The sequence below is a fragment of the Balaenoptera acutorostrata genome, chromosome 18 (genome assembly GCF_949987535.1).
Source record: "Balaenoptera acutorostrata chromosome 18, mBalAcu1.1, whole genome shotgun sequence".
Lineage (NCBI taxonomy): Eukaryota > Metazoa > Chordata > Mammalia > Artiodactyla > Balaenopteridae > Balaenoptera > Balaenoptera acutorostrata.
The window spans coordinates 61,134,969-61,149,264 of NC_080081.1; the positions used below are offsets into that span (position 1 = coordinate 61,134,969).

Consider the following 14,296-nt stretch of genomic DNA (forward strand, 5'->3'; position numbering starts at 1 on the left):
AAATAAGGGGGGGGGGGCTTCCCTGGTGGCGCAGTGGTTGAGAATCTGCCTGCTAATGCAGGGGACATGGGTTTGAGCCCTGGTCTGGGAAGATCCCACATGCCGCGGAGCAACTAAGCCCGTGCGCCACAACTACTGAGCCTGCGCGTCTGGAGCCTGTGCTCCGCAACGGGAGAGGCCGCGATAGTGAGAGGTCCCCGCACCGCGATGAAGAGTGGCCCCCGCTCGCCACAACTAGAGAAAGCCCTTGCACAGAAACGAAGACCCAACACAGCCAAAAATAAATAAATAAATAAATAAATAAATTTTTAAAAATAAATAAAAATAAAAATAAGGGAAGAGTTCTCCCCGTTCATTAGAATCCCTTTCCTTTTTTTTTTTCTTTTTATCAACTTGTTATTGTGAATTATCTCTGCCTCTTTGAGACGCATGTAAATCTTTTTTTTTTTTTTAAGTCTCTTTTGCCATTTTACAGCCCAAGAAGGCCTTTCTCAGGGACCTGGGAGTCAGTGAATCCCTTTGAAGTTCCCAGTCTCTGCGCGAAGGTAGAAGCCTGAGTTCGACAGGAGGGGCCTTGCTCCAAGTTGTGAAACTACTTCCTGTCATAAAGATAGGAGTTTATTTTTCTTTCGTATAAAGTCGATTAGCTAAGTCAGATGGTTAGCCCAATTACCAGGTAAATTGAGGGTGAACTATGAGTGATGAATGTGCTGTCAAGTGCTCTGACTTGAGGACTAGTTATTGTTTATCTTGAGAACATGTAGGGAATGTTCTTGGCTGTATAATCTCCTTGGCCATATAAGGCGGTGGGATTTCTTTCTGTGTTTGTAATTTCTTAGCAACCGCCTGTCATAAGCATCACATACTGCTTTAATACTTATTTAAGAACAAAACAGGTCTCTTTTTCTACTGACTTTGTGGAGAGCTTTTCTGGGTTGGGAGAAGATTTTTGTTATCATTTATTTTTCCCTAACATTAAGGCTTTTATCCTCAAATCCTAATCCAAACTTGCCAGGCTTGGAAGCCTGGAATATAAACTAAAAATCTCAGGAAAAAAATACATTCCTTTAAAAATTTTCCCATGGCTCCTGTTTCTTGTTAGCCCTGAGATATTCTCTCCTATTAGTCATACAAAGCTGATAAGTACTGCAAAAGTAAAACCTGTGCGATCGTGCTTCTTTTAGTTGGGGGAGTGAGAGGGGCAGCAGAGTTCCATCATTTTGAGGGTTGGGCAAGACACTGGTTTTTTTTTTTTTAATTCCTCTGGCTATTTAATACAATTCAAAGACATTTGGCACATTCTTTATGAATATACGCTAATAAAAACCTTAGGGTTTCATATAATTCAACTATTCTGGCTTTCTTTCCAACCATAAACCAAATTTCCCCAGGACTCACCAATCTACAAAACAAATGAGACCATATTTTAAAAATGAAGTTTCAGTGGCTTATAACTGTCATTTGCTAACACAGTACATTAGTCCCCTGAAAGATTCGCCTAAGACCCCTGCCCCAGGAAAGGAAAAAAGGCAGTTGCTAAAACAGCAGAACAAAATGGAACAAGTTGTCAAATGTGAGGCAAAGGTATCATTGTCAGAACTGGGGCTGGAGGTCAGAGTTGGGTGAGAAGCAAGGGGAATCCTAACTCACGGCCGCTAATCTCTCATGCCCCGATGAGAATAGGTTCTGGAGACTGAGGCAGGACCACGTCTGCAGGAGGAGGTGAGGAGCTCCAGCCATAGGAAGGGGACAGATGCAGGTGCTGGGAACTCTGCACGCACTTATTCTTTATGACCTACTGTGAACCAGTCACTACTCTAGATGCTGAGAATTTAAAGAGTGCCCTCATAGAGCATCCTGTCTAGTGGAGAAGATAGATGATGAACAAGGAAACAGATAAGAAAATTTCAGATTGTAGTAACTGTTTTGAAGAAAGTACACAGGATTATGAACTAGAGGACGGCAGGGAGGGAGGAGGGGTAAGAATGGATAATCATAAGGGCTCTCTGAGGGATAACATCTGAGTTGAGTCTGGAATAACAAGAAAGAGGCAGCCCAACAGCCCGGGAAGACTATGGGAAGAGCCTTCCAGACACACAGAACAACAAGTTAAATTGTTTCAGTCAAGAAAGAATGTGGCCTGTTTGAAAACTAGACAGAAAATCTGTTTGGCTGACCAGAAGCCTGGAGGGGGAGGTGAAAAATGGATTGTATAGGGCCTCATCTGCTATGTCAGAAGTTTGAATTTTATTTAACTGGGATAGGAAGGCAAGAAGGATTTTAAGTAGGGGAGTCATAGAATCTGATTTCTATTTTAAAAAGATCCCCAGGTGGAGAATGTGTTGTAGGGGGGTGTGTTAGTCTGCTAGGGCTGCCATAACAAAATACCACAGAGTGGGCGGCTTAAACAACAGAACTGTATTTTTTTTTTTTTTTTTTTTTGCAATTCTGGAGTCTGGAAGTCCAAGATCAACATGCCATCAGGCTTGGTTTCTGGTAAGGCCTCCCTTCCTGGTTTGCAGATGGCCACCTTCTCATTATATCTTCACATGGCCTTTCCTCTGTGTCTCATCCTCTTCTTATAAGGACACCAGTCCTCTTGGATTAGGGGCCCACCCTTAAGATCTCATTTAACCTTAATTACTTCCTTATAGAGTCACATTGGCTGTCAGGGCTTGAACACAAGAATTTTGGAGGGGACACAACTCAGTCCGTAACAGTGACAACTGGAAGCTTTTGCATATGTTCAAATGAGAGTTCACGGTGTTTTGGACTAGGGCAAAAACTGTGAAAAAAAGGTAGAAATTGACAGATTCTGAATGTATTTTGGCAGAGTAGCTGACAGAACATGCTAATGTAAGGAGTGAGGGAAAGAAGAATTGAAAACAATACATAGTTTTGTTGACAAAAAAAAGGTTTGATCTTTACTCTTACTTTTTATCTGAGGATCTCCCCACAATCATTACTCTTCTCACAACACATCTGTTGTACTCCATTATATTCAGTGTTCTAGTTCTAACAGAGTGGTTCTCCTTCGCTCCCTCAAAATGTATTTTTAGCATTCTTGATCAGAGAACCTCTGACCAAATGTATTATTTATTCTCAGTCTCATGAGAAGAACCCCCTTCCTTTTCTTGAGTCTAGTAGTCACATCTTCAGGGCTCTGATGGGACCAAGCTCAAACCATTCTTCACATTATCCAAGAATGAACTTCACAAGATGCAAATATGATCATATTATTCCCCTGCTTCACATTGTTTAATAACTCCCCATAGGCTTCAGGCTGAAGTTCAAATCCATAGCTTAGCCCCCAAAACCCTCTGAGACCCACCCATCTCTCACCTCCCTTCCTCCCAGACTCTCACGATTCGAGCAATGGCAAAATACTTGAGATGCCAGGAACGCAGGAGTTTTTTGCTATAAACATGTTATGCACTCAATCTGGAATGTCCTTTCCCACATTATATCTAGCCAACTCAGCTCAATACATATCTTCTCTGGAAACATTCTATGAGCCTCTGGTTAGAATTAATGACCCTTTCTCTATGTCCTCATAGCACCCTGGGCATGGCACTGTTGTATCCTTTATAACTCTGTGTATTATTAGATTTACTTCTCTCTTACCCATCTGTCTAAATTTCATTCTTAAGAAAGAAGTGTGTCTTATTTAATTATTTTGTATTTTTTGCACCTACCATAAGGTAGATACTCCATAAATATTGATGAATAGACTACCTTACCTATCGATCAATAGATAACATGATCACTATAAAAGCAAGCCACAGTTCATACAATCTATGAAGCCACCCACCAATTTCCTAAGCTCTTCTTCATTTTCCAAAGACCCAATTTTTAACTAAAAGAAGAGCTGAAAATATGTCAGAACCATGTCCTCAAATACAATGATTGTCACACCCAGAACATAAAGCTTCTTTCCAGAGTTCTGTTGGCATCAGTTATTCACTCATGAGCTAGGAGTGGGCAGCAGTTACAGCAACCGGATGAGTTTAAGGGTACTGATTACAGCTCAGATACTCAGCCCAGAAGGACAGCCAACCACGTGAGTCACCACGTCTGAGCCGCGCACAGCAGCAACTCCTATCCCAGGGCCAGAACTGAGAGTTCTCAAACTAGCAATGGCCTGTGGCTTTCTCTAATTGTTTAAACTGGCATAATACACTATTTATTTGTGCTGTCACAATTTCTTCTTTCTTTCTCTTCTGGACACTATTTTTACCTTTGTAACTTTCTCTCCCTGGACAAATAGAATATCCTTCCCCTTTCCATCTCAGTCCTGATTCTCACTTTGTTTCTTTGCAGTTCCTTTCTTAGATAATGTCTTGCATCTTATCTAGGAATATTCTATCCTCTCTAAAAAAGCTAAATTCTTCAAGTCTTCTGTCTTCTTAAGTGGAAAAAATAGGGGACGTTTATAACACATGTAACTGGTGACTATTTCCGATAGAAGGACAAATACAGTGCATTAGAATAATTACCTCAGTGGTCATATTTCCTGGAAAGCAAAATGAAGTCACTTGGGAAAAGCTCCCTGAAAGTCACCATGGAACTCTACTGGCTCTTTGGTTTCTGGGCTCCTGTGCAATTGATTTCTCTTGTCTCTTCTGTGGTCACCACAGTCCCAGGCAGCCTTGGTGTTAGAGAATGATCTACCCTGATCTTCTGGGACCCTTTGCCATCACACACTGTGCCAGGCTATACGTGTCCCTCTTGATTGATCTTCAAGGACTTTTGACTCGGGCTTTAAGTCATTAGCTTGAATTAAAGGAAAATGTATTTTATGATTGCTAAGCTTTCAGGGACTATTATATTTTTCATACACCATGCAATAAATTCATGAGATTTTTTTTACTGTCCTTTCCCAGTTTGTCCAGCAAACAGAACACAAAATTTGCCCTTAATGTTGACAAGGACAGATATCAATTGCAAAGATAATTTTTGTCACCCTTCCTTTTGGAAGAGAAATAGCCTTTTATTTTGATAATAATGGTATCAAATATCAGTTCGAATGGTATCGACGTCAGCTTTCAGTTAATATATGACATCAAGAGGCACTTTGCTTGAATTTTATGAATTTTATAATTTTAATACGTTGGTATTTTCAATATTCTAGCAAATATATGTGCTCAAATGAAGATTCATCAGTGCTTCACATCCAGACAGCTCTTCAGTCTTTAGTTTTGGAATTGAAACGTTTCCTGAATACGTGATCTTTCTCTCATCTGTAATTCAGAATTTCCTTCCCAGGAGAGGTTCTGAATTCATGATCAGTGTCCCAAAGACACGCACATACTGAGAAGCAGGCAACCTCGAAGGGGAATGGCAGCCCCTGGAGGTTAGTGCTGTATAATCTGTAGCTGAACCACATCCACACAGCAGCCCACCAGCCCGGGGCTGGCTCTCCAGGGGGCAGGGAATGCGCCACCTCCCTCAGTTATTCTGCTCTACTCTGTCTCAGCATTGCCAAATAGGCTACCGGGAGATCTGACTGAAGACAAATGCCTAAAAACTGTATGTGCAATTCAGCACACAAATCCAAAATAACACCAGACCAATGTTCACTCATTTAATCCAGCCAAGAGCCATAACGTAAATGATTTTATTTGAGAGATTCTTCTCTGGATTATAAACTCCTTGAGGCCAAGGACGTTGTCTCTTTCTCATTGTCTGTCCACAGCCTCACACACAGAGAGGAGGAATTCAGGAAATATTCGTTCTCTCAAACAACCTGGCCACCTGATGCAAGTCCTGGGAGACGTGCTACCTCACTAATGTCCTCCACTCCTCAGAACTCCAACCCTGCCCCTCCAGGCAGGTCAGAGCCCTTCTTCTCTTTCCCACACCTGCTTAGGTATCTGCAAAGATTTCCTTTTACTGTGGATTATCTCCTTGCTGTCTCATCCAAGTTGCTCAATTGACTTGGGACTTTCAACTTTCTGGTACAAGATGAAGAAAGAGGACTTCACGTCTCCTCTGTCCTCTGGACTTGTTCCCTGCAAGTCCAGCCAAGGGGTGGGGATTTAACAATCCCTGAGCACACTCCCATCTCTGCAGGAACGTTCTGTGCTCTCCTGCTTCCAGAAACTTTGTGATCCTCCAGCCGTTGGCCAACCTTCAGCAAAGCATAAAGGAAAAATAATGGCATCATCTACAAAGTCCTCAGGACATGTGTAGGAAGACTCGCACAGCAAGCAACTCTTATCAAGAGCCTACTATGTGCCAGGCTGTTATTAGAATTCCTTGTCCTGGATAGGAGCAAAAAAATAATAATAATAACCTGAATTCTTTAAGGTTTTCAGCTGTCATGCATTTGACCAAAAAAGGTTATTTAAGGGAAAATTAAGTTGCCCCAAAGTGAGCCTTGTTTTCTAGAGTGGTTTCATTCAGACAGAGGCTTTGGTGACAGAGGGGGCCCTGCTGGGCTCCAGTGTCAGGCTGATGCAGTATCTCTGGGCGACAGAAGCCCTGGAGCGATATACTTGCTGCAAAGCACCAAGAGTTTTGCAAAACACGGATGGAATGTTGATAGCACAGGGGAACTCAGGAGCCATGGCAGGACCTACAAAGCACTGCCCTTCCTCGCCCCTTGTTCTAATTTCAGCATCCAAACCTTTCTTCCCTGCACTCCATACTGTGTCCTCTCTACCCTGAAGGGCACTGGGGAAGAGCCACGCAGAAGGACCCCACCCGCACATAAACAAATGAGTTCAAGGAGAGGGCAAGAAATCTCTCCTTAACAGACCCTCTTGTAATAGAAGACTACACAGTAGCCCCTCCCCCTGCCCTCTCCCATCCTCCCTCATGGTCAGAAAAATAATCCACCTTCATGCCTAACAGGAGGACCAGCCACAGAAGATTCATTAGTGAGGGAGGACAGAAGGGTGACTGTTTTGTTCAGTTCTCACTTGGAAAATGGGGCTTTTCTGATATTAATCTGCTCATTCGGGACTTCCAAAAACCCTGGACGGCAAATCTTTTAAGTGCTATTTAGACGACGGTGTTATCGCTTGACTCAGTCGGAGCAGCAGACAGAGCTGAGAGCTGCGGTTCTAGCCGCAGAGCCTGTTTCTGGAAGCCCCTCACCAAGCAACTGTGAAAAGTACCAGATGTGCCCTGACGACCTCACTGGTCCCTGTAGGAGAGGAAAAAAAGGATCCTGGTGTGAAGCCAGACACGATTTTATATCCACGCTGTTGTCGTCCAATGTTCCCAGCAAATGAGAGAAGCAAGTCCCTGCCAGGACCCTGCAACTTCCGTGCTGGAGGCACAGAATGTGGAGATGACGCTCTTGACTGTGTTTAAAAAGATAGCACAGCGGAAAAAGATTTAAAAAGCTGCAAGAACTCAGAAGACTCAGTTTAGCAAGCTCTGGGTAGGGTGAGTGGGACATGAGCTCAAGCTACAGAATAAATACCCAAACCAAACAGACCAAGAGTTGGAAATTAGAAAGTGAGGAACATTCCAGAAATCTCTAAGACAGCTAGGACTGGAGATGTATCTCAAAATATTTAAAAGAGGGGCTTCCCTGCTGGCACGGTGGTTAAGAATCTGCCTGCCAATGCATGGGACACGGGTTCGAGCCCTGGTCCAGGAAGATCCCACATGCCACGGAGCAACAAAGCCCGTGCGCCACAACTACTGAGCCTGCACTCTAGAGCCCGCAAGCCATAACTACTGAGGCTGCGTGCCACAACTACTGAAGCCCACGTGCCTAGAGCCCGTGTTCCACAACAAGAGAAGCCACCGCATTGAGAAGGCTGCACATGGCAATGAAGAGTAGCCCCTGCTCGCCACAACTAGAGAAAGCCCGTGCAAAGCAACAAAGACCCAACGAAGACCCAATGCAGCCAAACTAAAAAAATAATAAAAATAAAAATAAATTAAAAAGTAAAATATTTACAAGAAAGAGTATATTTTTTTCCTAAAAAACCTTGCTATGTTACCTTCAAATAAAAGCTCTTAATTACAACTAACTTTCTAAATATACCAAATTTACTACTTTTATGACCAAATGAATTGTTAATCACAAGTCAGCTAGCTAAGCCAGGGGTTGGCAGACTCCTGAAAAGGACAAGGCAGTAAATATTTTAGGCTTTGTGGGCAATACAGTCTGGTTCCATTACTCAATTCTATTATTACAGCGCAGAAGCAGCTGCAGACATATGTAAGCAAATGGCATGGCTGCGTTCCAGTAAAACTTTATTTACAAAAACAGATAACAGACTGGATTTGGCCTGAGGACCATTGTTTGTGGACCCCTGATTTCGACAAACAAACTAATTCAGACCTGGAAAAGTAAGAGCAAACAAATACAGTACTTTGTATATTTAAATTTTCCTTATATGCAGATCTGTCAAAATATCCTCACACCTTATTTATAAAACAAATTTTTTACAGCTTCCAATCTTGCAGAGGTTTTAAGTTTCTTTATTCAGGTCCACAGTGGCCACTTTCTTTGAGTTCCATTTTCCAAGCATGACAAAATCTTGGTGAGCAATGCACCGGCATCATTGAGAAGATAAGTGAAGGCTGTGCTCGGTAAGCTAGGATGGATGATAGGAGGTTTTGTTACAGAAACAGAGGGTAGGATCAGGAGTATCCTTGCTTTCCATTACTCCAAATATCTCACTGAAGAATTTTTATTTCCCATTCCCCAAACTCCAGGCTCTGTGAATTTAAGTGCTGGTTGCTCTAGGGAGAATGCTTCCACCAGGGAAGACAGTAAGGGTACCATTAAACTGTCAGCTATATCTGCCACCCAGGCACTTTGGGGTCCCCAAGCCAAGAGACCATCATGGGTGATAGATTATCATCATGGGTGATAGATCATTAGAAGGAGACAGAACTGCTGTTACACAATAAGGGCAGATATTTGATCACCCATATGATCCACTGCAGTATATCCTAATACTCACTTGTCCAGCATTGAGAGTAAATAGACAGCAAAGTATAGCGGCCGTGGCCTGAGACAGGCATGGTGGCCAGGGGCTCAGACTGCTCAGGGATAAAGGACTGTGTCACCACCAGGTAAGCCACCTGGACCAAAGAAAGAGGTCCTAGCCAAGGGTGAGGGAAATGTGTAGGAGAGGAGGAGATGGAGACTATCTCCTTCTGTAGAAGCAGGGACCAGGTTCATCTGACTATTCCCCTCCTTCTAAGCTTTCCCAGGAAAAGAGACCTACCGGAATCCTTAGGAGCTCTTCTCAGATGGAGTGGCCTTATTATACAAAGCAAGTGCAGAGAAGAAGCACAAGGTGTAGGTTCTGGTAGATGCTGTGATATGCCAGATGCCCATGAGCACAGCTACCAAAAGTGCTGACAGCTGGTTGCTCAGAGTTGAGACCCACTTCAGGAATTGCTATCAACTCAAGGTAGTGGCCTTACCCAAGATCATATGTCCCCTCTGGGTACAGTCCACATCCAATGGCTGCTTAATGCAGGGGTACATAGGCCTGCCACACCAGCTCAGTTAATTACAACTCTGAATGGCCACCCCAACTCCAGAGCTCTCTCCATGGGATCACCTGAGGCCTTTATTACAAACTTCACTGCAGCTCAACTTATCCCCCTGCCTGGTCCTGTTCTTGCCCATCCCCAGTGGATATTGTTCCTAGGGGAGCTGACCAATAAACTTCTTGCACAAATATTTCCACTCTGAGTCCTTTTACCGGAGAATCCAGCAGAACTCAGCAAGTATATGTGAGGAGCATCTGGCACTCTGCTTTTACATGAAAGAAAGAGATCATAACAATTCCTACCTCATAGCATTGTTGTAAGGAGTCAACAAGCTAAACTAGCGAAAGAGCCATGCAAACTGTAAGGTGCACCATAAATTTAACATAGCATTATGATAATTATTAGTATTGTTATTACTTTTCTGTCTCAGGAGGTATTCACCAAAGAGATGTTAGTGGTCTTGCCATGCTTGTCTGCAACAAACAAATGTTTTAAATCATATTAGTGAGTACACTATGGCCTCACGTTCTGAACTTGGTCTCTGGAGCCAGACAGAGCTTTATCTCTTTTACTGTATTTGATTGAACTGAAGACACTAGTGATGGTAAACTATGACATAATACTTTTTATCTGTGAAACAGTTTATCTTAGAATTAATGAAAGAGCCAACTTAAATTGCATTAGCCATAGATTTTTATCATAGATCACTTCTGTGTATATATGTTAAAAGGAAAATATATGCGAAAGAAATTGGTTGAGGTATTTCTGAAACTTGTTCGCATGTAGGATCTGACTCTTTGGAGTCACTATAGACTCGAGTCATAGATGTCCGTGTTTTTTTCACACCGTGTTGTCCAGTGTCCTCCACTATCAAGAGCACAGAGAGTGCAGCGTTTCATAAGAAAATTCACCGAGGACTAAAGCCACAGGTGCTGGCTTTACAGTGCTGCAGAGCTGGCCTACTTTTAACTCCAACTTTGGGAAAGATACTCAGCAAGTCTAATGTACTTCCTCTCTCACCGTCCCCACCACTATTTGGCTCATGAGGGCTAAAATCCCACTGCTGCCTCTGGGACTTTCTTCCAAATACTTGACACACATTCTGCAAGTTTTCATCCTGACACTCTTGATGTTGATGACCAGGCAGGCAATGACAACTGTCGCAACTGCTGGCTGGCTACAGCGATTGTAAATTTATCAGTTTTAAGCTGTGACAAAACATCAGAGAAAATAAAATGTAAAAAAAAAAGTTGCTTCAGAATCAGTGAAATGGAGTAATCTCTCTAAAGCTGTTTCCTTATATAACAGAATAATTGTACCTGCCTCATACAGCTGTTGTAAAAATAAGATAGTCTGGAGGGAGTGATTGGCAGTGTCTGGTACATGGTCAGCATTTAATAATATTTACTATTACTGTTATGATTATTAGTTAACCTCAGCTGAAAGATGCTTTTCCATCTATGTCATGTACTCCTGAACTCAGGATCAGAAGCTGAAAAAATGTCACCCAGTGACTGATTTTATCTTTCCAACCCGAATAGGAAGCATGCTTATGAGTTCTTGAAACCTCCTTTCTCTAAGTTGGTTTTCTGTTTTATCCCTAGTACGGGCCACCTCTCCTACCAGGCTTGAAATTATTACCATAATACTTCCTCTGGGGAAAAGAAAGGAACTGAGTCTAAAAGACTAATACAAAAAAAAAAAAAAAGCACATGGAGGTGCCCATCAGAGCTCTCTCATTAGCTAATATGAATTAATGAGACTGTACTTTCATGGTTTCATTAATACTCTCACTAGAGTATTAACTGAGTGAAATTCAAAAGAAGAATATACCTTAGCTTTTCTGAGATCTGAATTTAAATCTCTGTATAAAGTGAAAGTTTTACAGAAAACTTTTACATAAAAGTTTTGTACCAAAGACAGATCCTCAAGGAACATTCAAATCACCATATTACATAGTCCAATTACTCCTTTAAAAAATAGAGTTACCAAATATGTATGGATTCCAAGGAAGAGGGAAACAATACCTTTGCAACTGCTGTCTCAACTCTCTGGCTGCCTCTGTGACCACTGATATTTACGGAAGCCAGAAAATGGAGGGTTTTATTCTCTTTGATGATCATATTAGTCAGAAGCCTCTTTGCTTCCTAGACTCTTCCTTTCCTTCCTTTCAAGAACTGCAAACATTCCAGCAATCATTTTCAAGCACCTTAATTTTACTAATAGTCAGGTATGCCGATCAGAAAAGACAAACTCTGAGAAACATGCTTAAAGTAAGGACATGCCTGTTTTTCCCAGACCTAGAACAAAGCATATACAAATCCAAATTTCACATTTTCCAAACAGGATTTTGTAGGTGACGATACACTAAACATTGGATGGACTATCACATTCGTTTGCCATCTATAGGATTTTGCCTGTTGTCAGTCAATTGTAGTGTCTCATTACAGTCACGCATGAGTTGTGATTACAAAATGATGAGATAAATTCTATAAAACACGCACAAAAATAGGAACATACGTGCAACAGTATAAATGTATATTAAATTAGCTTATATCCAAACCCCATATTTGCTTATTACCAAAAACAGCATGAGAAATGTAGTCAGAGTTGCTTTTCCTCTTCCTAATCCTGTCGCCTATCATACATACAGGTAGAAAAAATATCGTCTAATTCCTGAGCTATCAGAAAACCATCTCTTCCCATTCCCACATTACAGTGCTGTGAAATAAGCATTTGTTCTATTTCTGCACACTATTAGAAAGGAAAAAAGCCAGAGGATGGAATATGTCGGAAGTAGTTTGGTTAATACCTGAGATTTCCAAACTGGTAACATTAGATACTCAGTGGAAACCCCAATCAGTACCCAGTTGGCACTGGAAATACCAATTCATCAGTGAGACTGACCCCACCATTCATTAGATGCTGTAAGACTTACCTTGCCGGGTACATTACTCCTGCCACGTGGGGGCCTGGCTGATGGAGCAGGGTGGAGCTCAAAGAACCAGTTCTGCAAACAGGCTGCTCAAGGAATTGGCCTCCCCAGTGACCAAATGCATGAAATTGATCTGAAGGCTGGCCTTTAAATATCCAGAAAGGGAAAATGAAACTCGAATTACCCAGTTAGTCTGAAAGAAAAAGAAAAAAAACCCTGTGAATGATTATATTACTCATAGAAAAGCATATCAGTCAGGAGGGCAACCCAGGAGAGATCCAATCCCAAAACACAGTTGAGAACACAACTCTGGCCTGAGAGGGAAAAGGGTCATCTTAAGGGCAGATGCTGCCACCGAAGCCAGATGGGAATTAGCTTGCTAGATGGAAATGGGGAAAACTCAAGCAGAACTTTGCTGGCATTTGAAATTACTTCCATTAAATAGTGCCCGTTTCTCTCAACTGACCCTGACTTAACACAGGTCTGATGCATTCATTTAGACTCAGGGGAAAAAAACTCAGATTTGAGTAAGGTCATCGAGAGAGAGAACTATGAGAAAAAGGGACTGCCTTGTTGTGATTCTCTAAAAATTAAACGAAAATGATAATAATAGAAGAATTTAAACAACTTCATCAGATTTTTTAGGCCATAAGGGATACCAGGCTGTTCCCATGAGTTGTTACTTTAAAGCATCTTACTTATGTGATACCAAATGTAATCCCCACTTCAGGTGATTGTTTTTAAGCCAAGCCTTACTTTTTCTAAACTTTTAAAGAAACTGCCTTCACCACCCTAGTTATCCTCAAAGGGAAGCTTAATCCACACTCCAGACTGCACTTTCCCACCCTTCTCTGTTTTAGTGAAGAGCAAATGATAGGGTGGTCTTTCTTTCAGTTTCTGCATGAGAAAGAACACCCCATCATTGCATTGTTCAATTCATTGCCTTGTTTCCCAGCGTTAGCACAGCAGGCCGTAGTCTGCAGGAATTGACAGTTTATATCCCAGGACAAGAGGAAGGGTCAAAATTCCTGGTGCTTCCGTCATCTTGATGCTCCTTGCTTTGCACATTCTATATCTGAACAAGTGTTGGAAATGGATTAGAAAGAAATGCAGCAGGAAAACTCCACTGTGGTCATTTTGGGGAGACAGAAGTCCCCCAAGCAGGTTAAGGGAGAAGCTTAACAAGTTTAAGGTTCCAGACAAAGTGCTGATTCTGTGCCCATTAGAACTGCAGAAGCTGCAGATAAACAAAAGGAAGAAGAGGGCCCTGTCCTGCCCAGAAGAGCTTAGAAGGGCATCTGAGAGTCATTGGGAGAAAACATTTAGAGAAACAAAATAGCCAAAGAACACCTCTCAGAAAATGTAAGTACTCTTTCCAAAGAAAAGGGCTAATAAGTCCTAAGGGCCCCAGGACCTGGCAGAAAACATAAGTGGAGGAGAGGGGCTGGCCATGGTACAATTGGGGATATTTATTAATGAGATGCTTGCTAGCTGGCATATCAGATAAGGCCTGGAATTTCAGTGACTTAATACAATGAAATGACATAAAATAAAAACCACACAATTATTTCTTGCTCACCTGACAGTTCACTCTGGTGTTCGGGGGGTGGGGGTAGGAGGGCACTTGGGGGGATGCAGCGTGCTCTCCAGCAGACCTCCTCATCTTGTGGGTCTGCTGCCTTCAGCAGGTGGTTCTCTAGGTTACTCTGGGGAGAGGGGCCATGAAGTTGTCTCCACTCAACCAGCCAGAAATGGAAGGGGGATTGATTGTGAAGGGAGGTTTCTATAGGCCACCCAGAGCAGTGGTACACATCACTTCCATCCATATTCCACTGGCCAGAACTCAATGCTACGGCCACAGCTAAATGCTATGGAGACTGAAAACTG

General features: G+C 42.3%; 1 long non-coding RNA gene across 1 annotated transcript in view; it reads right to left on the reverse strand.

Annotated features, from left to right (window-relative positions):
* The window catches only part of LOC130705643 (uncharacterized), a 138,470-nt gene that overhangs the window by 26,830 nt on the left and 97,344 nt on the right, over nucleotides 1-14,296 (reverse strand). Inside the window, exon 2 of the long non-coding RNA XR_009005987.1 lies at nucleotides 12,413-12,602. This is a non-coding gene — a long non-coding RNA (uncharacterized LOC130705643). The remainder of the gene's footprint in view (nucleotides 1-12,412; nucleotides 12,603-14,296) is intronic.